Below are 27630 nucleotides of genomic sequence, written 5' to 3' on the forward strand. Positions count from 1 at the left end.
AGGTAATGGTGTTTGTTTCCCCAGTCCACATTTTTACCCACGTTAATTAACATTTTGTTTCTGTGAGGATCCCAACATGCCTTTGCTGATACCCTTGAACATGACCTCCTAACATCTAAGGTTTTGTTGTGTTTCGTTTTGTAGTTGTGCACACTTCTCATGTTGTTTGATGTAAAAGGATTTTGAATGGAGATGGTTCTTGATGAGTTAAGTGATCTCAGAAATCTGATTGAGAATCCAAATTGAGGTTTTTTTTTTTTTCCTTTTTGGTCCCATACTGATCATTTTATTCACCTGAGCTGACTCTCTATTCACAAACTAATCAAGTCTTTGAAACGCTTTCATTTCCTCTTTTATGCTGTCTTTCACAAGGAAGCAGGAACAGAGTACTAGTTTTGACAGAAAGGAGCTGCTGCTGCTTTTACATCATGGTCCTCTATGTATTCCCAGTGTGACACTGCTCTCAGAAGAGATGGCTAGAAAGCAGCTCCTGTGAGAGTGGCCCTGAGTATCTGGTAACTTTTCCATTGCTAAGGCATTTCTAGAACTCAAGTATTTTCTTCTGTTACCCTTATGTGGATTAAAAAACCACGGAATATTCAGACCCCTCCCGAATGAAACTATAGATAGCTAAAGAGAGCAAGGACATAATTGTGTGCTCTATAATGTATTGATACCAGGTAAATCTAATGAGAAGAGATTCCATAAGTGATTCTCATTTTACCAATGTTTCCTTTTCTGTATATCTAGCTACCTTAATCATAGTAATAATAAAAGTTTGTTAAACACTAACTATATGCTAGGCATTTCTACTGTCTTAACATTCACAGTACCTATCTACGAGGTGTAGGTACTATAATCATATGCACTTTATCTATGAGGGCACTGAAACACAGAGAAGTAAAGTAAATAGTTTATAGTCATACAGCTTGTAAGTTTAAGTGGTAGGCCCTGGAATCTAACTTGAGTCTTTGGACTGTAACTGCAGCAGAACCAGATTTGGAGAGTGTACTTGCAAAAGGCTGCAATTTGTCCAAAGCTGCTGCTGCTTCCAAATGTCATTTGGATTGTGTGAACAAGATAGTTTTGAAAAGGGAGCTCCCCACTGAGATACAGGCTTTCTTTAGAATAGCCTTGCCTCAGCTCCAATTACTTTAGTGTTTAGCACATGCAGTGAGGCTCCTAACTCTCTCTCAATCTCAGATGGCTGTAGGGATTATTAGAAAAGGCACATGTGATATTAGGCTACTATCTGAGGACCTATTATAAAAAGATTATTTTCTAAATTTATTATAAATTTTCTCTGGCATGTACTAGATATGTTTGTTATTTTAATGCCCAGCTGTTTTTTTCAAGGATTCATTCTTTTAGGAAGATAAATAGCAAGGTGCAACAGAGAGTACGTATTTTCACTTTTTCAATGTGTATACTTCATGTATATAAAAAGATAGACAACACATTTTGTTTTGGTGCTAAAAAAGAATTACAAGAAGAACCTTAAATCACAGAAATATGCTATGTGTAAGCAAGTCACAATATAGAAATGGAAAAGGAGAGTATGAATCAGAAATACTTAAAGGAAACTCATTTTTCAGCCTTCCTTGGTAATACTCAGTAAAGGAAAGGGCTTTTCTAGGTAGAGCTCAGAAGGAAATGAAAAGGGCTTTTTCAGAGAGAGCTCAGAAGGAAACAAGCAGTGATATCATTCATTCCATGAGGAAAACTCTAGTTAATGGTAACAAGAAAGTGACCCTTCGTCATTGAGAACATTTTCTCCTTTTCTTGTGACATAATACAAGATACCCTGTGTATTTTTTTTTTTTTTACAGAAATGTAATGAATGAAAACAAATGTTCCTTTCCTCAGATCCTGCATGGGAACTATGCTGGGGCATGAAATGTTCCACTGGGCTACCATTTCTTTCAGTGAAGTTAATGATCATGCATCTTTACAACAACATGGATTAACAGAGCACCTGGAAAGTCCCTATTTCCTGGTTTCTGTGACTCAGTAGACTTATAGATATTTTCACATCATAAAGCATTTATGCTTTATGCTTCATCTAAGACCTTAGAATATACCTTAAACAAACTGTAACTGCTATCATATATGGAGACCTGCATCTATCACTGTCTTTGAAAACAAATATCATAAATTGTTACACCTGAGGGTAAAAACCCATGAATGTGGGATGTGGCATTAAGGGACAAGGAATAGAACAATAAGCAAGAGCAAAATAACAGAGACTCTTATATTTCATACTAAGGAGTTTTAACTTCAACAATGAGGTGTAGGATGCCACTGAAATGTTTTGGAAAAGGCAGCGTTATCATCAGACTTTTATTTTAGAGATATCACTTTCATGTCACTTTGAAAATGTTACTGTAAATGACTAAGAAAATCATATTTATATTATGTATTACATTAGCTGACAGCATTTGATTTAAAGCTGGAATAGTGGAAGGGGGTTTTTATTTAACCCTTTTTTATAACATATCTTCTGATATTCATATCTAAAAGAAAAACAAATGAGCTACAACTCAAACGTGATAATAATAGACTATATCCTACAAATGGCACAGAGAAAAGAATCACTAATACTATGTATGGACTCTTCAGAGTTCCAAAGTCCTCTAGTGTATGTATTTTTGGCATCTGTCATATGGCAGTGAATCCTGGAGACAGGTCCTGAGTGCCCTCTATGATGTAAAGCATACTAATTTAGAAAGAATCCAAAAAGTTATATATATAGAAAGTTGAGTAATAAATATTGGAAATGCCAATTACAGATTTTTAAAAAATATTATTACAATACATAGTTACCATTATCTCAACTTTGAAGTGATAAAAAGAGGTGTCAATAAAGGATAGATGGCAAACTTAGTAGGTATTCAACAAAGATAAATATACAAATAAATCTTCCCCTCAAGTTATGTAAGGATTGGATCACAAGTATTGAGCTGTTCCCTTAACACTGGTCAAAGACTGTAACTCTGGGTATATTAAATTGCCTTCTCTAAGAAACAATAAAAACTCTGAAAAATATTCTTCCATGCTGTGAGGAACATGACAATAATAATAATAACAATGACAATGATGGTGATAATGGTGGTGATGATTTAGTTTTCCTCACTGGTAATTGTGTTTTCTGCTATTGATATATCCTAAGCAATAAAGTGTAGGAGAAGCTAAGTATAGGAAGTTTGATTCCAATCTGCTATTTAGGAATTAAGTGAAATCATTCAATTTCTTTATTTAACTTTACTAATTAGGAAACAAGCTCAGACAAGGTGAAACACCACTTAATTGGACACAGAGTTTCAAAGCATCTTGCTTTATACACTTCATAATTCACACATAATTCTCATATATTGAATGTCCCTTAAAATATTTGGCCTTTGGGGCTCTGTCCCCAAATCAATAGGGACAGTAAGGGGGAACAAGACAGAAGTGGTTCAATACCACCAAAACTCGTTCCCAGGTTGACAGCTTCCTTGGCTCTGCTTGGCAGCTATATATGAACATCCTGAGGTAGGAAGAAATCACTTCTCTTCAGAAGGGCAAGGAGAGTCTTCACCAATCAATTCTTATTTCTCCTCTGCCACCAGGGGGCTGAAAAGGTCCTGGGTAAAAACACCGAGAACTTAGCTCTGTGCCACATGTCTTTGTGTGTTTCTTTGCTTGATCAGAATCTGGCTAGTTATAATTTAATCTAATCAAATGCCATAGAAGTTTATCATTTGATCTCTCCATGGTACCAGTGTCCTGTGAAAATGTTCTAGGCATAGATTTTGTGAGACTGGTGTAAAAAATCGGACACAGAGATATCTATTTTTTGCCCTTCGGATGTATTTTTTTAGTCTGCTCATTTTCCACCCCAAATGGAGCTTTCCTTTTGGTTTAGAATGGTCTCTTTGCCTGACTAGGAAAAGCCTTCCAAAAATACCAAGGTAATTAAAAAGTATGAGTTATGATCTAAAAATCATATAAATTTGTAGGATATATCTAGGATTCTGCTGAAAATGGCACAAAGGAAAAGTTTGTGGCCATCCATGGTATCCATCTGAGAGCAATTCTTGTAGAAAATGTCCCCTTATTGAATATGGCCAATATTGTAAGTTGCAAAATACAAGTATTATACATATTGTGAGGACGAAAGCTTAATATATTTTCTTAGGAACATAGTTTCACAAAATGAACAAATGGTGTGTATAGAATCAGCTTGTCCAGATGAGACCAGGAAAGCTGAATCAGCTTCATTCTAAACCATCAACATCTATGACCTTGGAACAAATCAATAGAATCTATTCAGCTTGTCTTTGGGAAATAGAGTTAATTCAACTTCTAATTTGAGTGAATTAATATCTATTGATTTCCTCACAATGTGCCTGAGATACAACAAGTGATTAACTTTCTTGTCCTCCAGTAGCCCACTGGCTAGACTAGAGATTAGTTTGTACATGTTGAACTATAATCCAAAGTTGGGATATGACCATTGCACAAAACGTTAAAGGGAAATAGATGATGACTGAAGGGTAAAGGAAGCTGGGGAAAGAGGAGGACTTCACAGAGGAGGTGAAATTTAAGTTAGATAATTAAGGAAGAATGCCCCTTTCCTTTCTTCTGAAAAATTGCTCAAGAGTCCTGTAAAATCACATATATTTTCTTCCTAACTGATCAAATACTTCAATTTTCTAGCATGTGAACTAAGTCTATTTGTAGAGAATAATGAGCTAAATTGACTTTATAAAATGTAACCATCCTGTCTTGCATATATTTGTGAAGACTAGAGTTGGAAGTAGACGTTCTCATTTGTCAAATGGAGAATTGGAATCAAAAATTTAATTAGATGAAAAATTACAAGAAAACTGGCACTTCTGTTTTTTTCTGTCTCTAGAAAAATCTCACTATTTTGCTTGGAAATTTTTGTTTCAAAACAAAGCAAATTAACTAAAAACCAAAAAAAGCTAGCATCCTATATATTCCTTAAAGGATTATAAATTTGTATATAGAAGGATCATTAGACTGATTCTGTTTGGTTTCATATTGCAGAATAGGACCAGTGATTTGTTGCCTGGGTTTTGGCTCGATAAACGCAAACTTCTAAAAACAAGAGTGACTCAAAATTCAAATAGAATGACTTGGGAAGTAATGAACTATTAGCTTTCATAAGAAGGATGGTCACCACCATTCCAAGTTGAGCTCAGAGTTGTTATAGTCAAACATAAATTTCCTCTAGAAGTATTTTGGATTGACTCAAATAGTCAAAGCAAGAGGTAAGAGAAACAAGAAAGTTCTGCACTGTCGAGTAGGAGTGGGATGACTTTGGATCAAACATTAAAAATAAAATGAGAAGCTAAGAGGGAAAAAGAGCAGCAAATACTAATTCTCCCTCTCTGAACCATTTGGGAACGTTCTTTGTCCTCATGATATATAAATAAGACAGGTTGAAAAGAAACTGACAAATCTTTTTTTTTTCTTTTTTCATTATGAATTAAGAACCATCTGTACAGCCAAAAGGCTTAAACAATACAAAGTGTTCTATTATGGACTAGATGAAATGAGATATATAAAGAGTTAGGTGTGTATGCAGATTCTTTGTCAAATAAATATAAAGGTACATTTTAAATGTCCTTTTAAAACATTAGGTATGGATTAACCTATTCAGTGCTTTAATTATAATTTTGCTTGACATCTCAAGACTAACTGCAGCTCAACACAGAGACAAGCAGAGAAGCTGAACTTTAATTCCAGTCAGATAATTCTGAATATCATTTTTCAAGCCAAGGAAAATGCAATGCTGAGTTGGATTTTTCTACTAATAGGAATTGATTTGATATTAACTGAAATTGGATGACTCCTAAGTTTCTTTCTATAAACCAAAAGGGAAAATATGACTATAATTTCTAATATACTTTCCCAGTCAAGGGGCAAAGGGCAAAGAGCACTTGTAACATTGGGAATATTATTTTCTGGCATGTCTGGTGACCCTAGGGGTTAGAACTCCTTGTATTTCATCACAGGACTTTGATAGCATTTGTTTGGCTATCTCTCTCTCTCTCTCTCTCTCTCTCTCTCTGTCTCTCTCTCTCTCTCTCTCTCTGTCTCTCTGTCTCTCTGTCTCTGTCTCTCTCTCTCTCTCTCTGTCTCTCTCTCTGTCTCTCTGTCTCTCTCTGTCTCTCTGTCTCTCTCTGTCTCTCTGTCTCTCTGTTTCTCTCAGCTTCAGGAACAATAGAATTGGTGGCAGAAGAATTTATGAGCTTGGACACATTTCAGTTCTAAATATTTGGTTGTTAGGGATAACTGAAGCTTCCTGGTACCTTTGCCAAAATGACTCTCTTCTGTCTCTCACACTGCTAACTTCTGTCCTTGCATCATATTTACTTGCCAAGGGCCATCAGCACTGTTGCCCTAAGATTTTAGTCTCTTAACAGTCTTTTGTAGAGAAATATATCTTCGTCTTGACATGACTCCAGGTGGTAATCATTTTCATACTTGTATCTTCACTATTAACGATCACAATTGGCTTTAGAATGGAGTTGTCTTCTATTTCTTGCTTAGTGTGGTGCCCTACAGATAGCTGTTCCTCAATGAATATGTTGATTGTCAGGAGACATGATGTAAGTTTGGTAGAAATTTGGTAAAAGTATTGTTTTCTCAAACTGATCTCATTTCTCTTTTCTATTTTTTGTGTGAATCACTACATAGGTCAGTCAGAGATGTCATGGACATAATAATTTGATTTTAATAAACTGTTGTGTGATAACCTTAAATAAAAATCAGAGAAACCTAAGCTCAGTGATAGTATAGTTAAGTAGATTGATAGCTGGTTCAACAGTTAGACTCTCAGTCTCTTGATTAGTGGCTCAAAGGAGGGCTATTTTTATGGGGAGAATTCAGGAATGCCATTCTGGAACTTCTCTATCTGAGTTACATAAGTCAGAACAGCATCCTATAGGCTTGTATCATCATTAAAAAGCACACAAAAATATATGATTAAAGTATAAAATTTAAAAATTTAAATAATCTCTTCAAACAGACTTTATATCTTCATTTCTTTATATGAAATAAAGGGAATCATTTTATAAGATAGTTTCTTAAAAAGTCAGTGTGGAACTTCTCATTCTTGGGTCACATGTTGGTCAGCCTATTTCACAGATACTACTGGGAAAATAATGAAGAGGTGACTGCAGCAGTGAAATTTTAAATTCAGTTTTTATTAATTTGGGACATTATAATAGCTAAATGGTAACCCAGGCTCAGCTCATGGGTCTTGTTATATAGTGAAGTGGCTACTGAAAAAGGTTTCCAGTCAGAAAAAACTAATTTATGCTTTCCTTTCAATATGGTCCTTTCCTTTCATTGTCTCATCCTTCTTAGACAATTAAGTCAAACTATTCTATAAAAAAACTAGCTATATTAATATCCATGAGAAAAGTAATTATCTCTGGGGAAGGTGATAACAGGAAAGGCAGAAAAGGTGGTGCTATATGCAGTGCTGAGAATGTCCTGGACCTCGGTTTGGTTAAATGGGTTTATATATAAATAAGAAAATTTGAGTAGTTTATTTGTGTACTTTATTGTATTTGTTTCTCACTTTTAAATGGAAGAATAGCATGATTACAGGCATTAGGCAGGAATAAGCAAATAAGCAGACATTAGATAAATTTTATTATAATGGATGGAATTATATGGAAGGTAAGAGGAAGAAAGAGTTGAGAACATTGTTTTATCCTAAGTTCTTAAAGCCATAAATGTCATGATGAAGAAACGAAATTTTATTCCTTAGGTCTAAGATAACTGTTGTGGATTCTACTGTTTTAGTTTTGTTTTGTTTTGTTTGTTTTTCTGAGACAGTCTCACTCTTTTGCCTAGGCTGGAGTGCAGTGGCACAATCTCAGCCTCTGCTTCTAGGGTTCAAGCGATTCTACTGTCTCAGCCTCCCAAGTAGCTGAGATTACAGGCACGCACCACCATACCTGGCTAATTTTTGCATTTTTAGTAGAGATGGGGTTTTGCCACATAAGCCAGGCTAGTTTCAAACTCTTGACCTCAAGTGATCCACCTGCCTTGGCGTCTCAAAGTTCTTGGATTACAGGGGTGAGCCAGGGGGTTCTACTCTTAGCACTTAATCTTGAACTTCACTGGAGTGAACTGATGACTATGGGAGCTGGTTGGGGATCCTCCGGAAAGCAAACTGTGACTCCTGTGGAAGAAAACACTTTTAACAGGTCATGATTCCTGGGTGGAGGCTCAGAATCATTCACCTCCATCCCATTGTAGATAAAACTGGATTAAAGAGTATGATTTAAGAGGCTTGATGATCTTTGGTTTGAAAATGAGCTAGATCAAAGAATCAGAGGCCTGGAGGATAACAGGAAGGACAATATAAAGAGGTGACTTCTGAGCAAGTTCTTTGGAATATGGCAGAGTAAATCCAGGGGTGTCTTCAAGAATGGCCTTTCTGCATAGGATGGCTTCTTCACACCCTCCTCTATGAGCCCATGTATTTGTTTCTCTAGGACAGGACCAGCACATAGTAGGTATTTAATAAAAGTTTTTTGAACAAATGAAGAATGGATTATCTCCTTCAAAATAACATTTTTGCAAACGAATTATTTTTGTTTTTTACTGGACAGATTGTTAAAAAATTGTGACCACTCTTAGTTAATATATTGTATTTCTTTCATCACCTAAATATACCTTCCATGACAGATGTACCGATTTATTAATGAGTGTGTTTGGGTGTGTGTATGTAAGAAATACTTCATTAAATGTATACATAGCCATAAGCTGCATTCCAAGTGCAAAAATACTTAAAATGGAAAAATAATGCATATAAGATGAAATAAACATGCACAAGTCCACTTCTCCCATCTTTTCTTCAAGATTTACATAAAACATTTATGGCACACTCACCTGTCTTTATCTCACATCTCCAACAGCTTCCAGAACCAGCTGTTATTCCTGCAAACTCTATGGGCATATCCGGTAGATTAAAATCCGAGGGGAAAAAATGGTCACCACACACTTGCTCTGCACAATTTACAGAAAATAGAATGTAGTCCCAGATCTTACACCTTTAAAAAAAAAAAAAAACAACTAAAATTGGGAAAGAAATAAAAGCTTGGAAGTCCCCACCTCTAAGATTTCATTCTTGCCAAGATAATTTCATGATTATTTTCGTTTGCTTGAATGTTGTGTTTTGCTGCACATGCACTTCCAGTAAAACCTCTCAAAACAAACAGTCAGTGTTGACTTCACCTTACTTGTCCTTATACAGAGTTCTCACTGTGAATTTATCCTTCTCTGTTTATGCTGGAGGCTTGTCTATTGTTTATTCACCTAGCTTATTCAGGGCCATAGGTGCTTATTCTGAGAATTAATAGTTATATTTACTACTAATAATATAATCATCTAATTGCCTTAGCCTTTTGTGCTGCTATAACAGAATATATGAAAGTGGATAATTTATAAGGAACAGAAATTTACTTCTCACCGGCTGGAAACTTCAAGATGAAGATACTGGCATTTGGTGAAGTCTCCTTGCTGTATACTCATAGAACAGAAGGCAGAAGAGTAAAAAGGGACAAACTCTGTGTCCTCACATGGCAGAAAAGCAGAAGAGAGTGAACCTACCCCCTAAGGTTTTTGTTTGTTTGTTTTGTTTTGTTTTTGTTTCAACATTAATCCATTCATGAGAGCTCCACCTACACACACTTAGCCAAATGCCCCACTTTCAACACTGTTGCATTAGGGATTAGGTTTTCAACATGTAAGTTTTGGAGGACACAGTCAAACCATAGCAATAATTATATAATACATATGTAATTATATGAACAGCTTTACAATTTTTAAAGAATCTTCATACTTTTTTTTTAATTTGGGCAGGACAGCTGTTATTAATTTTATTTTAAAGGTGATTAAATTGAGGCATGCATTGAATAAACACTTGTCCAAGGTCACACAGCTACTGAATGCCAGCTGAGGAACTAGAATTGAGGTATACAAAAGCTTTGACAAGTGCTTGAGCAAATCTTCCTACTCTTCCTTATGGTTTTATCTGTTCCTTTCCTTTTTTTATGCCACAAATAACACACTAATTTTCACTAGACCATTTTTTATCCTCTATGTTAGAGCTTAATTTAATGCTTTATTCCTTTCTTTACACTTGATTTTTAAAGGAACCATATAATTATATAAGACAAATGTCATGGTAGCACACACCTGTTGTCCCAGCTACTTGGAAGGCTGAGGTGGAAGAATCCCTTAAGCTCAAGAGGCGGAGGTTAAAGTGAGCTGAGATTGCGCCACTGTACTCCTGGCTGGGTGACACAGCGAAACCCTGTCTCAAAGCAGCAACAACAAACAAAAAAGAAAATACAAATGTATCTGACTGCCCCTTTTATTTTTTTTTAAAGATAGTGTCTGGCAGTAATGTAGTGGCATGATCATAGTTCACCGTAACCTGGAACTCCTGGGCTGAAGTGATCCTCCTGCCTCACCTTCCTGAGTAGCTGGCACTACAAGTGCACACCAACACATCCAGCTAAGTTTTTTATTTTTTATTTTGTGGAGATGGGGTCTTGCTATGTTGTCCAGGCTGGTCTTTAACTCCTGACCTCAAGTGATTCTCCCTCCTTGGCCTTCCAATGTACTGGGATTTCAGGTGTGACCCACTATGCCTGGCCTTAACTGTCCTCTATAATGATGAATATCTTGTAACATAACATGAATTTTAGCAAACAATTCTGTTCTTTCCCTCTATCTCTGCCTTCCCCTCTCCTTCTAGCATCCCACTTCCATTTTTTCTCTCCAGTAGCTCCCAACTGCTTTAAAAGATACAGTATAAAAAATGCAACAATGGCACTTCCGTTTCCCTTCTGTCACTGAATTTCTGTCACTCATGTATGAGCACTTGGATGCTGTTCTGAAAATTACCCTTCAATTCCTTTTCACATATTCTTTGTTTACAACGCAGTTCATAATTTGTTGCTCATAGGAGCCTTCTGGATAATGCCAGCCTATAACTAGGCCATGCTTGCTTGAGTGCAAAAGCCAAGGATTTGCTCTTTGGGTTCTCACTGTTCTCCTACAGTGATCTGAACCTGTTTTGCTTCTATTGGTTTCTATGGTGGACGGTATCATCCAGTTACACAAGTCACAGGGATATGGTTAGTAACTCTCTGTACTCTCTCTTCATATCCAAGCCATTACAAATTGCAGTCACTTTTTCCTCCTAAATATCTCTTGAATCAGGCCACCTTTCTTTATCAACACAACAGCACCCTTATTCACCCTTATCATCTTCTCTGCTAAGATGTCTGCAGTGGTTATCTAACCCATTTCATTATTTCCACTCTCTCACTGCCTCCAATGATCACGTCATTCTCTGCGCTCCCTCAATAAAACTATTTCAGTATTTCTCTTTGCTTCTGAGAGAAAGATCCCTAATTTGTCTTGTCCCACCCATGGTTTGGGCCAGTCAGGCCTGTCTCAAATCACTTCCCCTCCCCAACCTTCTGTTTTGCTCCTCACAGTCTAGTCTCGCTGATTTCTTTGAGTTACTCAAACAGGCCTGCTCCTTTCCTATCCATATGCTATTTCTTCTGCCACCCAGCTAACACTGGCTCTTTCTTCTGATCTCAGTTCAAACACCTCTTTTTCATATAAATCTTCTCTGACTTCGCTGTCAGTCCCTGCCCCCACCCCCCATAGTAGCATGGACTTTGGTGGGTGGGGGTGCAGACTGATACTTTTAAAAGTAAACCTCCCATAGTAGTGAGTGCCCCATGCACTTTGGGCACTCACCACTGGTAGGTATACTTTTATTTAGCAAATGGTTGGGCCAGGTGCTAAAAGGAGGCAGTCGACAGTGGGTATGTAACTCATTCTTTCGTATTTGAGAATACCTGATATGTTTTTCTTTTAACTCCAAACAGACCTCCTTGTAAATATTGACCGTTGAAATGTATTAGCTCCCAATGACTTACCTAGGAATGCTTTTTTTTCTCAATACTTTAAGTTTTAGGGTACATGTGCACAACATGCAGGTTTGTTACATATGTATACATGTGCCATGTTGGTGTGCTGCACCCATCAACTCGTCATTTAACATTAGGTATATCTCCTAATGCTATTCCTCCACCCTCCCCCCACCCCACAACAGGCCCCGGTGTGTGATGTTCCCCTTCCTGTGTCCATGTGTTCTCATTGTTCAATTCCCACCTATGAGTGAGAATATGCGGTGTTTGGTTTTCTGTCCTTGCAATAGCTTGCTGAGAATGATGGTTTCCAGCTTCATCCATGTCCCTACAAAAGACATGAACCCATCCTTTTTTATGGCTGCATAGTATTCCATGGTGTATATGTGCCACATTTTCTTAATCTAGTCTATCATTGATGGACATTTGGCTTGGTTCCAAGTCTTTGCTATTGTGAATAGTGCCGCAATAAACATACGTGTGCATGTGTCTTTATGGCAGCATGATTTATAATCCTTTGGGTATATACCCAGTAATGGGATGGCTGGGTCAAATGGTATTTCTAGTTCAAGATCCCTGAGGAATCGCCACACTGACTTCCACAATGGTTGAACTAGTTTACAGTCCCATGAACAGTGTAAAAGTGTTCCTATTTCTCCACATCCTCTCCAGCACCTGTTGTTTCCTGACTTTTTAATGATTGCCATTCTAACTGGTGTGAGATGGTATCTCCTTGTGGTTTTGATTTGCATTTCTCTGATGGCCAGTGATGATGAGCATTTTTTCATGTCTTTTGGATGCATAAATGTCTTCTTTTGGGAAGTGTCTGTTCATATCCTTTGCCCGCTTTTTGATGGGGTTGTTTGTTTTTTTCTTGCAGATTTGTTTGAGTTCATTGTAGATTCTGGATATTAGCCCTTTGTCAGATGAGTAGATTGCAAAAATTGTCTCCCATTCTGTAGGTTGCCTGTTCACCCTGATGGTAGTTTCTTTTGCTGTGCAGAAGCTCTTTAGTTGAATTAGATCCCATTTGTCAATTTTGGCTTTTATTGCCATTGCTTTTGGTGTTTAGACATGAAGTCCTTGCCCATGCCTATGTCCTGAATGGTATTGCCTATGTTTTCTTCTAGGGTTTTTATGGTTTTAGGTCGAACATTTAAGTCTTTAATCCAGGAATGCTTTTAACAGAATGTACTTGATCTTTCTGGCCTGACTGCTGTAAGTATATCTGTAATTTATAGATTTTTAAACTACAGCTGTGCTGATGAATGCAAGTCAGTCACCTAGCTAGAGCTACACTGTGTGATGATGATGCATAAACAGAAAGACCACATCACTCAGAGGCTCCTCTATGCTCACTCTAGCTATGCAGAGTGAGCATCACCCACTCCAGAACCAAATCATATCACAGTGCTGCAAACAGGAGGTTGCATTTGATGGGTTCAGGTATGCCAGATAGTGCTGTGGTATATACCATTGGTGTTCCTTTCTTATTACCTTTGCTAATGATCTGTAAAGCTTGATGCTGGGTAATATTTGCATTTCATCTGAGTCTGAAAACTCAGGTTTTTGTTGTTATGGAGGTGGAATAGCTCGATTTCTTCTTCATTGTCTCATGAGCTTTATGAAAGCTCTGTTTTGTCTGACAGTTATTTTCCTGTTTACTGGCCCAGTATTTAACACATAGTGCATAATAAATATCTGTGCGATAGAGATCACTAGAGCTAATCATGTCTAATTGTCTTCTTCCTGCATATATAGAAAAACTATCCAGTATCTCATGCAATTAAGCTGGGGCCTTGCCATTAATTTTAACAGTGGATTTTGAGAGGAAGTAACATCTATAACTTCAGAGTAAAGGCAGTTAAGATTAGATGTAAATTATCCACATTATTTTTCAATTTTTTAGAAAATACTGAAACTTTATGTTAAGATGATTGCATGGAAAGATGGCAGAGCTTCTGTCATTTCTGGATTCTTGACTAATGTGTAGAATGCAATGCTCCTCCTATCCAGGCTGGATATACAGCATGAGTCAAAAAGACTAGTTGATTTAGTGAAGGTTCTGATCTTGTTGAGGTTAAATTGTTACTGAGGTATAACATAGCCTATGCTGCCTAATACATGAGTGAGCATTAGGCAGGGAAGACTATCTATAAAAACCTTCAGAGCACACTTGCCTTCTTGTCTTCCCTTGATTCTTCTTTTCTTTCTCTTCCTTCTTAAAATAAGAATTAGTAAATGAGGTATGAGAGAGAGAGAGCATGGTGTTAAGTGGCACTGCAGGAACAACTGACCTGCCTTAAATTGAAGTGACTATGAATTAAACTGATGTCATAATTTATTGAGCAGAGCATCTTATGTGCCAGGCCCTCTGTTAGGAATTTGAGATTCAATCATGAAGAATGCCTGTTTTCTACTCTCTAAGTGCTCATATATTCAACTAAGAATAATAGAAAAATGAGTAGGATATAAGAAAGAGATAAGGCAGAAAGGAGCATTAGTTATGATTTGTGGAAGGGGATTGGAAAATGACTTCACAGACTGGGTAACATTCAAACTAGATCTTTGAGAGGATGAAGAATTTCACCAAATGCAGGAGAGAGGGCCCATTGTGGACAATTTCCCATGCCATAAATATTCATAGTGTGTTTGGACAGAGAATTTAGTACTTGTGAATTGGTAGCTGGGGTGAGAATTGGAAAGAGAGTATAGGCGGACAACTTCCCATTTCCCATTCCCCATCTTCAATTCTTGCTGTCATGTTTTTCTTTTTAGCTTGAGACAAAACTACAGTGCTTTCAAATGGTTTTCATAATATATCTCAATAGGTTTTTGCATGAAAATTATAAGCAGGATAACCACATTTATCAAATAACAAAGGGAAGGAGAATTTAGAGATAACCAGCCAATTCTGCCACCTATTTTATACCCAGTGGGTTCTCTTTATTTCTAACTTTTAGTTCAGTGATCCACTTATGGACTCTGCACCTCTCCACTCTCAGCTGTGCTCACTATATATCTAGCTAGCCTCTGCCATCTTTGCATTTTTAAGCTCTCTTCTCTACTCACATTTCAGTTCTTTTGCTGCTGTTTTTCTTTCATTGTAGTTCTTTATTATAAAGGTCAGACTTTCCAGGTTAACTACTCAGTGGCAGTTCGTCACATTTGTATACAATTTCATCGTCAAGTGCTAAAGGGAAATCTGGATCATCTGGCCTTGAGGAAAAGTTAAATCAGAATAGAAGCTGTTCACTTATAAGTAAAAAATACATTGTACGCTCCTGGTCTGTCTCCTTACAGGATATTCAACCGCATTTTCTTTTGTGCTTCTCAAAAAAATTTGGTATGTATAAAACTATCTCAGCTGGGTGCAGTGGCTCACGCCTCTAATCCCAGCACTTTGGGAGGCTGAGGCAGGCAGATCATGAGGTCAAGAGATTGAGACCAACCTGGACAACATGGTGAAACCCCATTTCTACTAAAAATACAAAAATTAGCCAGGCATGGTGGCGCACACCTGTAGTCGCAGCTACTCAGGAGGCTGAGGCAGGAGAATTGCTTGAACCCAGGAGGTGGAGGTTATAGTGAGCTGAGATTGTGCCACTGCACTCCAGCCTGGTGACAGAGTGAGAATCCATCTAAAAAAAAAAAAAAAAAAAATTATGTCAACAATTTGGTAAAAATGACTATTCAAATAAATTCCCTCAAGAATTCTGATTTATTAAGTTTGTGTGAAGTCTAAGGATTTGCATTTTATTTTATTTATTTTTTGATGAAGCTGATTTTTATTTTCAGCATTTAATGCAATCTTGAAAAATAACAATACACCCTGCCATTTTCTCTTACTGATCTTTTTTCTCAAGCAAAATATTAGATTTCTCTCAGATATCTTTATTCTCTCAAAACTTTTAAAAATTATATCTTTCAATGACAAGTAATTGTATATATTTATGTGATATAATGTAATTTCTTGATATATGTTTATAATGTGGAATGATTAAATCAGGCTAACAAATTCATCACCTCATATACTTGCCATTTTTGTGGTGAAACATTTAAAATCTTTTTGCAATTATGAAATACACAATTCATTATTATTTACTATAGTCATTATTCTCTACAGTAGTTTACTAAATTTAATTTCTCCTGTCTAAATGAAACCTTGTACTCCTGTGCTCCTGGTCAACCTCTCCTCTTTCTTCATCCACCCTTCTTCCCCACCGAGTTGTAATCATCATTCTACTCTCCTCTTCTATATGTTCAACTTTTTTAGATTCCACATATAAGTGAGATCATGCTACATTTGTCTGTCTGTGCCTGGCTTATTTTACTTAGCACAGTGTCCTCCAGCTTCATCCATGCTGTTGCAAATAGGATTCCCACCCCTTCTTTTTTAAACTGGTTGAATAGTATTCCCTTTTGTATATATATCACATTTTCTTTATCCATTCATCTCATGATAGACACCTAGGTTGCTTCCATATCTTAGCTACTGTGAATAATACTGCAATGAACATGGGAGTGTAGATATTTCTTTGCTATATTGATTTCATTTATTTTGGATATATATATTCAGAAGTCATTTTACTAGATCATATGGTAATTCTAATTTTAGTTTTCTGAGAAACCTCCATACTATTTCCAAATGGCTGTATTAATTTACATTCCCACAAACAGTACACAAGGGTTCTCTTTTCTCCATACCCTTGCCAGTGATAACTCTATGTGGTTTTAATTTGCATTTCCCTAATGATCAGTGATGATGGGGATGTTTTCGTATACCTGTTAGCATTTATATATCTTTTTTTGAGAATTACGTATTTATGTTTTTTGCCCATTTTTGATTGTATTATTTGTTTTCTTGTTACTGAGTTGTCTTAGTTTTTCATATATTTTGGATATTAGCCTCTTATTAGATTACGGTTTGCAAATATTTTCTCTTAATCCATTGGATGTCTTTTTACTATATCAATTGTTTTCCTTTGCTCTGCAGAGCTTTTTAGTTTGATGTGATACAATTTGTTTATTTTTGCTATTAATTACTCTGATTTTGGGGTAATATCTAAGAAATATTTGCCCAGACCAATGTCATGGAGAATTTCTCTTATGTTTTCTTTTGGTAGTTTCATAGTTTCAGGCCCCACTTAATCATAGTAAAAATTATGTTTTTAATGAGCTGTTGAATTGTTTATTAGCATTTTTGCATTTATGTTCATCAGTAATATTGGCCTATAAATCTGTTTTCTTATAGTATTCTTTTTCTCTCTTTCTTCCCCTAGATAATCCCATTATTTTTATATTTGCACATTTCATGCTGTCCCCTAGATTCCTCATGCCTTCTTTGCTCTTCTTCAACCTTTTTTTTTCTTTTTCTTCCTCTCATTGGCTAATTTTGAATGACCTGTCTTTGAGTTCACTAATCCTTTCCTCTGCATAATTGAGTGTGCTGTTAAAACTCTCTTGAAAATTTCAGTTCTCTCATTGTATTCTTAAGCTTTAAGATTTTCATTTGATTATTTAAGGTTTTTAATTCTCCATGAAACTCCTCATTTTGTTTATGCATTGTTTTTCTAATTCCATTTAGTTTCTGTCTGTAATTTCTTACATCTCATTGAGCTACATTAAGATGATTATTTTGAATTCTTTTTCAGGCAATTTGTCTATCTCCATTTCTTTGTTGTTGGTTATTGGAACTTTATGAGTTTCCCTTGGTGTTGTCATGTTTGCCTCATTCTTTGTTATCTGTGTAGTCTTGCATTGGTGTCTGTGCATTTGAAGGTGAAACCCCCTCTTTCAGTCTTATACACTGGTTTTGAAAATTTAAAATATATTCCTGTTAGGTCTCTGGGCTGATGGGATTGCCTCTGAGATCACAGTTGAATGGAGGTAGATCAGGGTCACTTGCCTGATAGTAGGTTCATAGTGGAGACCACAGTTGGTGGGCCTGTTTCCAGTGGCTCTAGTGGCTGTGGGTTCTTTCTGGTTTCTAGGTGAACTGGACTGTGCCCAGGAACTGAGTCTGTGGGGCTGGTGCTGAGATGAAGGACTGCCTCTGAGTTCACAGTCAGCAGGCCTGTCACCAGGTTACGTTTATGTATTATGTGCTGATGTGTGTGGCTTCCTCTAGGTCTCTAGGAGGACTACTGTTGGACCACTCTATGGGTCTTTGGGATAGTTGTATTGCTCAAGTCTATGGTAGAGATGGGCTGTAACTGAGACACCTGGTTGTTTCAAGTCTATAGTCAAGACACATCTTCAAGCCTGTCTCTGGGGTCGTGGATAGGCATGTCTTCTGGTGGATTTCTTTTTTTTTCTATTCCTTTTTTATCTTCATCAGCTTTATTAATGTCAAGAGCAGAAGAGCAGCTTAAATGTTTTGGTTTGATATGTCTTTTCTAAACACAAAATGAATGTAAAAACATCCTGGGTGGGGACCAAATGACACAAGCCAAAAACACAAGCCAAAGAAGGAAGATGAGCAAATCTCCTCATCAAAGTGGATCAGAAGGCATCTGCTTTTTCCCTCCCAATGCTGTGGCTTCACGGAAGTGGTTCTTTTGAAATTAATCATCATTTCTCTTTCCCCTTCTCCCATCCCAAAGAGCAAACTCAGAAACATAAATTAAGTTTCAACTTAGAAATTAGGAAAAACACTGTAGAAGCTATTTTTTAAATATTTAAAAAATATCTCCTCAGAGGAGGCTTCCAAAGGGAGACACTTACTTAGAACATAGGTAATGGGAGCATTTCCTTTTGAGACTTTTTATTCATTTTACTCCTGACAAAGTTAAGGTTTCTCTGTGTGATCTTATTTTTTAAAATTTTTATTTATTTTTCTAAGTCTGATTTTTATTTTTATCTTAAGTTCCAGGGTACATGTGCAGGATGTGCAGGTTTGTTACATAGGTAAATGTGTGCCATGGTGGTTTGCTGGCCTATTAGCCCATCAACTAGGTATTAAGCCCCACATGCATTAGCTTTTTTCCCTAATCCTCCCTGCCACCACCTTTCCTTTTTATGGCTGCATACTATTCCATGGTGTATATGTACCATATTTTCTTTAAACAGTCTATCATTGATGGGCATTTGGGTTGATTCCATGTCTTTGCTATTGTGAATAGTACTGCAATGAACATAGGCGTGCATGTAACTTTATAATGGAATTATTTGTATTCCTTATATACCCAGTGATATGGTTTGGCTCTGTGTCCCCACCCAAATCTCCTCTTGAATTCTATTCCCATAATTCCCACATGTTGAGGGAGGAAACTTGTGGGCAATAATTTGAATCATGGAGGCAGTTTTCCTCATACTGTGCTAATGGTAGTGAATAAGTCTCATGAGATAGAATGGTTTTATCGGGGGTTTCTGCTTTTGCATCTTCCTCATTTTCTCTTGCTGCTGCCATGTAAGAAATGACTTTCACCTCCTACCATGATTCTGAGGCCTTCCAGCCATGTGGAAATATAAGTCCAATTAAACCTCTTTTGCTTCCCAGTCTCAGGTATGTCTCTATTGGTAGTGTGAAATGGACTAATACAGCCAGTAATGGAATTGCTGGGTCAAATGGTATTTCTCATGCTGAATCTTTGAGAAATCATCACACTGTCTTCCACAATGGTTGAACTAATTTACATTTTCACCAACAGCATAAAAGCATTCATGTTTCTCTGCAACCTCGTCAGCATCTGTTATTTCTTGACTTTTTAATAATCACCATTATGACTGGAGTGAGATGGTATTTCATTGTGGTTTTAATTTGCATTTCTCTAATGATTAGTGATGTTGAGCTTTTTGTCATATGTTTAATGGCCACATGTATGACTTTTTTTGAGAAGCATCTGTTCATATAATTTGCCCACTTTTTAATGGGGTTGTTTTATTCTTGTAAACTTAAGTTCCTTGTAGATTCTGGATATTAGACCTTTGTCAGATGGATAGATTGCAAAAATTTTCTCCCATTCTGTAGGTTGTCTGTTTGCTCTGATGCTTGTTTCTTTTGCTGTGAAGAAGCTCTTTAATTAGATCTCATTTGTCAATTTTTGCTTTTGTTGCAATTGCTTTTTGTGATTTCATCATAAAATCTTTGCCCATGCCTATGTCCTGAATAGTATTGCCTAGATTTTCTTCTAAGGTTTTCATAATTTGGGTTTTATATTTAAGTCTATAATTCATCTTGAGTTAATTTTTGTATAAGGTTTAAGAAAGGGGACTGGTTTTAATTTTCTGCATATGACTAGCCAGTTCTCCCAGCACCATTTGTTAAATAGGGAATAATTTCCCCCATTGCTTATTTTTGTCAGGTTTGTTGAAGATCAGATGGTTCTAGATGTGTGGTTTTATTTCTGAGTTCCCTATTTTGTTACATTGATCTATGAGCCTGTTTTTGTATCAAACCATGCTGTTTTGGTTACTGTAGCCTTGTAGTATAATTTGAAGTCTGGTAGAATGATGCCTCCAGCTTTGTTCTTTTTGCTTAGGATTGTGTTGGCTATATGAGCTCATTTTTGGTTCCATGTGAATTTTAAAATAGTTTTTTTTTATAATTCTGTGAAGAACGTCAGTGATAGTTTAATGAGAATATCATTGACTCTATAAATTGCTTCAGGCATTATGGGCATTTTCACAATATTGATTCTTCATATCCTTGAGCATGGAATGTTTTTCCATTTGTTTGTGTCCTCTCTGATTTCTTTGAGCAGTGGTTTGTGATCTCTTTGAAGAGGTCTTTCACTTCTCTTGTTAGCTGTATTCCTAGGTATTTTATTCTCTTTGTGGCAATTGTGAATGGGAGCTCATTCATGATTTGGCTGTCTTCTTGTCTGTTGTTGGTATATAGGAATGCTTGTGGTTTCTGCACGTTGATTTTGTATCCCGAGACTTTCCTGAAGTTGCTTATCAGCTTAAAAAATTTTTGGGCTGAGTCGATGGGGTTGTCTAGATACAGGATCACCTCATCTGCAAACAAAGACAATTTGACTTCCTCTCTTCCTATTCGCATACTCTTTATTTATTTCTCTTGCCTGATTGCCCTGGCCAGAACTTTCTTTTCTTTTCTTTTCTTTTTTTTTATTATTATTATACTTTAAGTTCTAGGGTACATGTGCACAACGTGCAGGTTTGTTACATATGTATACATGTGCCATGTTGGTGTGCTGCACCCATTAACTTGTCATTTACCTTAGGTATATCCCCTAATGCTATGCCTCACCCCCACCCCCCACCCCATGACAGGCCATGGTGTGTAGTGTTCCCCACCCTGTGTCCAAGTGTTCTTATTGTTCAATTCCCACCTATGAGTGAGAACATGCGGTGTTTGGTTTTCTGTCCTTGTGATGGTTTGCTCAGAATGATGGTTTCCAGCTTCATCCATGTCCTTACAAAGGACACGAACTCATCCTTTTTTTATGGCTGCATAGTATTCCGTGGTGTATATGTGCCACATTTTCTTAATCCAATCTGTCATTGATGGACCTTTGGATTGGATCCAAGTCTTTGCTATTGTGAATAGTGCCGCAATAAACATACGTGTGCATGTGTCTTTATAGCAGCATGATTTATAGTAGCTATACTGAATAAGAGTGGCAAGAGAAGGCATGCTTGTCTTGTGCCAGTTTTCAAAGGGAATGCTTCCAGCTTTTGCCCATTCAATATGATATTGGCTATGGGTTTTTCATAAATGGCTCTTATTATATTGAGGCATGTTCCTTCATTATCTAGTTTATTGAGTTTTTAACATAAAGCGATGCTGAATTTTATCAAAGACCTTTTCTCTATTGAGATAATAATGTGGCTTTTGTCTTTAGTTCTGTTTATGTAATACATTACATGTATTAATTTGCATATGTTGAATCAGCTTTACATCCCAAGGATGAAGCTGACTTGACTGTGGTGGTTAAACTTTTTGATGCACTGCTGGATTCATTTTGCCAGTATTTTATTGAGGATTTTTTGCATTGATGTTCATCAGAGATATTGGACTGAAGTTTTCTTTTTCTGTTCTATCAATGCCAGGTTTTGGTACCAGGATGATGCTGGCCTCATAAAATGAGTTAGGGAGGAGTTCTCCTTTTCAATTGTTTGGAATAATTTCAGAAGAAGTGGTACCAGCTCCTTTTTGTACCTCTGGTATAATTCAGCTGTAAATCCATCTAGACCTGGGCTTTTTTTGGTTGGTAGGCTATTACTGCCTTAATTTCAGAATTTGTTACTGGTCTATTCAGGGATTTGACTTCTTCCTGTTTCAGCCTTGGGAAGGTGTATGTGTCCAGGAATTTATCCATTTCTTCTTGATTTTCCAGTTTATTTGCATAGAGGTGTTTATAGTATTCACTGGTGGTTGCTCATATTTTTGTGGGGTCGGTGGTGGTATCCCCCTTAACATTTCTGATTGTTTTTATTTGAATCTTCTCTATTTTCTTCTTTATTAGTCTAGCTAGTAGTCTATTTTATTGATTTTAAAAAACCAGCTCCTGGATTTGCTGATTTTTTTGACATGTTTTTTTGTGTCTCTATCTCCTTCAGTTCCACTCTGAGCTTGGTTATTTCTTGCCTTCTGCTAGCTCTGGGGTTTGTTTGCTCTTGGTTCTCTAGTTCTTTTAGTTGTGATCTTAGGGTGTTGATATCTTTCTAGCTTTTTGATGTGGGCATTTAGTGATATAAATTTTCCTTTTAACACTGCTCTAGCTGTGTCCCAAAGATTCTGATACGTTGGTCTCTTTGTTCTCATTGGTTTCAAAAAACTTTATTTCTGCCTTAATTTTGTTATTTACCCAGAAGTCATTCAGGAGCAGGTTGTTCAATTTCCACATAGTTGTGTAGTTTTTAGTGGGTTTCTTAATCTTGTCTTGATTGTGCCGGTGTCTGAGAGACTTTTATTATTTGTTATTTTGCATTTGCTGAGGAGTGCTTTACTTTCAATTTTGTGATTAATTTTAGACTAAGTGCCATGTAGTGCTGAGAAAAATGTATATTCTGTTGTTTTGGGGTAGAGAGTTCTGTAGATATCTATCAGGTCCACTTGGTCTAGAGCTGAGTTCAAATCCTGCATATCTTTGTTAATTTTCTCTCTTGATGATCTGTCCAGTACTGACAGTGGGGCATTAAAGTCTCCCACTATTATTGCATGTGGGTCTACATATCTTTGTAGGTCTTTAAGAACTTGTTTTATGAATGTGGGTGCTCTTGCATTGAGTACATATATATTTAGGATAGTTAGCTCTTCCTGTTCAATTGAACCCTTTACCATTATGTAATGTGCTTCTTTGCCTTTTTTGACCTTTGTTGGTTTAAAGTCCATTTTGCCAGAAACTAAGATTGCAACCACTGCTTTTTTCTATTTTCCGTTTGCTTGTATAATTTCTTCCATTCTTTTATTTTGAGCCTACGTGTGTCTTTGAACATGAGATGTGTCTCTTGAATACAGCACATGGTGGGTCTTCTCTTTTTATCCAGCTTGCCATTCTGTGTCTTTGAATTGGGGCAATTAGCCCATTTATATTTAAGATTAATATTGTTATGTGTGAATTTGATCCTGTCATGATGATGCCGGCTGGTTGATTTTGCAGACTTGTTAATGTAGTTGCTTCTTAACGTCATTGATCTGTGTAATTCAATGTGCTTTTATAGTGGCCGGATATGGTTTTTCCTTTCCATGTTTAGTGCTACCTTCAGGAGCTCTTGCAAGGCAGGCCTGGAGGTGACAAAATCCCTCAGCATTTGCTTGTCTTCTTCTTCACTTATAAAGCTTAATTTGGCCAGATATGAAATTCTGGGTTGGAAATTCTTTTCTTTAAGAATGTCAGATATTGGCCCCAAATCTCTTCTTGCTTGTAGGGCTTCTGCCGAGAGGTTCATTGTTAGTCTGATGGGCTTCCCTTTGTAGGTGACCTGGACTTTCTCTCTGACCGTCCTTAGCATTTTTTCTTTCATTTCAACCTTGGAGAATCTGACAATTATGTGTATTGGGGTAGATCTTCTCATGGAGTATCCTACTGGGGTTCTCTGGATTTCCTGAATTTGAATGTTGGCCTGTCTTGCTAGGTTGGGGAAGTTCTCCTGGATGATATCTTGAAGTGTGTTTTTCAACTTGATTCCATTCTCCCCATCTCTTTCAGGTACACCAATCCATTGTAGATTTGGTCTCTTTACATAGTCCCATAGTTCTCAGAGGTTTTCTTCATTCTTTTCTTTCTCTAATCTCTTCTGCCTGCCTTATTTCAGTAAGAGCCTTCAAGCTCTAATATTCTCCCTTCTGCTTGGTTGATTCAGATATTAATACTTGTGATTACATCATGAAATTCTCATGCTGTGTTTTTCAGATCCATCAGGTCTTTTATGTTCCCCTCTAAACTGGTTATTCTACTTAACAGCTCCTGTAATCTTTCATCATTGTTCTTAGCTTCTTGGCGTTGGGTTAAAACATAATCCTTTAGCTTAGAAAAGTTTGTTATTACTCAATTCCCAAAGCCTGTTTCTGTCAATTCATCCATCTCAGCTTCAGCCCCATACTGTGCCCTTGGTGGAGAAGTGTTGCAATCATTTGGAGGAGAAGAGGCATCTGGCTTTCGGAATTCTCAGTGTTTTTGCTTTGTTTTTTCCTCATCTTCATAGATTTTTATTTACCTTTTATCTTTGAGGCTGTTGACCTTCGGATGGGGTTTCTGTGGGGTCATTTTTGTTGATGTTGTTGTTGCTTTCTGTTTGTTTGTTTTCTAACAGCCAGTCCCCTCCTCTGCAGGTCTGCTGCAACTTGCTGGGGGTCCACTCCAGACTCTTTTCACCTGGGTATCACCAATGGAGGCTGCAGAACAGCAAAAATTGCTCTTTCCTCTGGAAGCTTTGTCCCAGAGGGACACCAACCTGATGCCAGCAGGAACTCTCCAGTATGAGATGTCTTGCAACCCTGCCAGGAGGTTTCTGCTGCCATTTAGTGTTTCCTAGCAGCTTGATTTTAGCGCCAATGAAACCCAGAAAATTACAACTCACCTAATGAGGACTAGCCACATGAGAGAGACAGAACTGATAGGACTCTCAAACTAGACTCCTGATATGGTACACCTGATGAACAGCTGAATACATCAATGACAAAAGCATTTAAAAATATTAAAGCACAGCCCATAACTTTATGGAACTTAAATAACACCATCTTCAAGTTTAAAATTTTATTACTTCAATAGAAAGAGAGGTGTTTTAGTAGCATAGAAGAAGTGGAGAAAATATCACAGTGTGAAATATATAGCGATGAAAAACATAAGGGAATAGTTGAGTGACATTAAGGAAAATAGGAGTTCCAGAAAGAGAAAAATGAGAGATTGGGTTAAGACACTAATTAAATAATAGAGAAAAACTTCCCTATGTGTTAAAGAAAGACCAGTTAAAAGGACTTTACAAGTTCTAGTCAGGATTTACAAGAAAATGATTCACACCTTAGTAAGGTAAAAATTCCAAATTTCAGGCATGAAGATAAAATATTAGAAGCTTCTATTTAGAAAGAACAAGTACCTTATGAATGCAGATGGATCAGACTGGAATCAGGCTGCTCATCTCCCACTTTGGGCCACAGTAGACTGAAAGTCAACAGCAGAATCATCTCATAGTAAAATAACACCCACAAGATCTCAATCCTGGCTGCATGTTAGAATCAGCTAAGCAGCTTTAGAAATGCTGCTGCTGGGCTCCACCCCAGATGAATTAAATCAGAATCTCTGGGGGGTGGGGCTAATAATTGGCATTTTTAACTCCCCAGGTGTTTCTAATAAGCAACTAACATTGCAACTAACATTGAGATCTTATCTATAGACTACTGGGAGGAAAAATCCTACGTCCAGCGAAGCTAGCCTCCATCTGCCAAGGTTAAGTAAAGATTATTTACAGATATACACATTTTAGAAAATGTATTTATCCAATCTGAGAAAATAGAAAGAGCAGATAAATTAGAATAGTCAAGATGGAGAAAGACAAAGAGAAAATAGAAGAAGCAATGGTAAGCAAAGGGCTATATATAATGTCTGATGACATCTAAATAGACATAATAGAAATGGTGATCAAAGCCTAGGAGTTTACCGTAAGCCACCAAAATAAAGGTTCTTAAAATAGAAGAGACAAATTTTGTGGGGAGATTCAAACAATAGTTTAGAATTGAAAGGGTCAAGTTACTTCAGTAAAATTTAAAAGTTGGGTTAGGCTCATGAAGAGAAAGTAGAAGTAAAAGGATTCCCTAGAGGTAGAAGTAGGGGTATAGTTACAGTATTCTAAAGTTCTCATCTTGTGGGTGGGACATCACTGGGGAATAGAGCATTTTGGTGGAGAAAATACTTGGTATCATAGTTTCATATACATTGTAGAGTGTTTTTGTTGCTGTTTTTAAGACAGGGTCTCAGTCTGTCACCCAGGCTGGAGTGCAATGGTGTAATCATAGCTCACTGCAGCCTCCAACGCCTGGCTCAAGCAATCCTCCCACCTTAGCCTCACAAGTAGCTGAGACTACAGGCACGCACCATCATACCTGCCTAATTTTTAAAAATGTTTCTTGTAGAGACAGGTTATTGCTATGTTGTCCAGACTGTTCTCAAATTCCTGGGCTCAGATGATCCTCTTGTTTTGGTCTCTCAAAATCTTAGGATTACAAGTATGATCCCCAGCACCTGGCAGGGTCTTATTTTTTTTTTTTTAATAAGCATTAGCATCAACAATGAAAAAGTAATCATGAATTGCATGGAAAATAATATATGTCTTCCAGTATAGAAACAAAAAGCAATTTGGCCAAAAGGACAAATTGAGTAAAAGGGGATTTTCAGTCCCTTAATTTGCCTTCCTACTTCTTAGTGTCAATCAGAAGAGTCAAACTCTGTAAAATATTTGAAGAGATTTATTCTGAGCCAGATTTGAGGAGCATGACTTATGATACAACCCCAGGAGGTCTTGAAAACATGTTCCCCAGGTGGTTGGGCTACAGCTTGGTTTTACATGTGTTAGGGAGACATAAAACATTAGTCAATACACGTAAAGTGTAAAAATCATCCAGAAAGCTGGGAGAAGTCGAAGCAGGGGGCTTTCAGGTCATTGGTGGATTCAAAGATTTTCTGATTAGCAATTGGTTGAAAAAGTTAAATTATTATCTAAAGACCTGGAATCAATAGAAAGGAGTGTCTGGGTTAAGATAAGGGGTTATGGATCCCAAGGTTTTTATCATGCAGACAAAGCTTCTAGATAGCAGACTTCAGAGAGAATAGATTGTAAATGTTTCTTATCAGACTAAAAATGTGCCAGACTCTTAGTTAATTCTCTTCTGGATCAAGAAAGACACCCAGAAAGGAAAAGAGATTTTCTACAGAATGTAGATTTTCCCCTCAAGAGCCAGTTTTCCAGGCCATTTCAAAATATGTCAAAAAATATATGAACAGGTGCGGTGGCTCATGCCTGTAATCCCAGCATACTGGGAGGCCGAGGTGGGTGGATCACTTGAGGTCAGGAGTTTGAGACCAGCCTGGCCAACATAGTAAAACCTTGTCTCTACTAAAAATACAAAAATTAGCTCAGTGTGGTGGCAGATGCCTAAAATCCCAGCTACTTGGGAGGCTGAGGCAGAAGAATTGCTTGAAAATGGGAGGCAGAGGTTGCAGTGAGCTGAGATTGCACCACT

At 37.1% G+C, this 27630-nt stretch overlaps 1 long non-coding RNA gene across 2 annotated transcripts in view; it reads right to left on the reverse strand.

Annotated features, from left to right (window-relative positions):
* LOC134739860 (uncharacterized) overlaps positions 1-25657 on the reverse strand; it is a 32814-nt gene extending 7157 nt beyond the window's left edge. Inside the window, exons 1-3 of one of the 2 annotated variants that reach the window (XR_010126917.1) lie at positions 25491-25654; positions 15505-15625; positions 8920-9080 (exon numbers count right to left, since the gene is read on the reverse strand). This is a non-coding gene — a long non-coding RNA (uncharacterized LOC134739860). Of the gene's footprint in view, positions 1-8919; positions 9081-15504; positions 15626-25490 lie in introns of both variants that reach the window. The other variant, XR_010126918.1, reaches the window with a different exon arrangement.
* Positions 25658-27630: the final 1973 nt, after the last annotated feature.

Source organism: Pongo pygmaeus, chromosome 6 (assembly GCF_028885625.2).
Source record: "Pongo pygmaeus isolate AG05252 chromosome 6, NHGRI_mPonPyg2-v2.0_pri, whole genome shotgun sequence".
NCBI classification, from domain to species: Eukaryota; Metazoa; Chordata; class Mammalia; order Primates; family Hominidae; genus Pongo; species Pongo pygmaeus.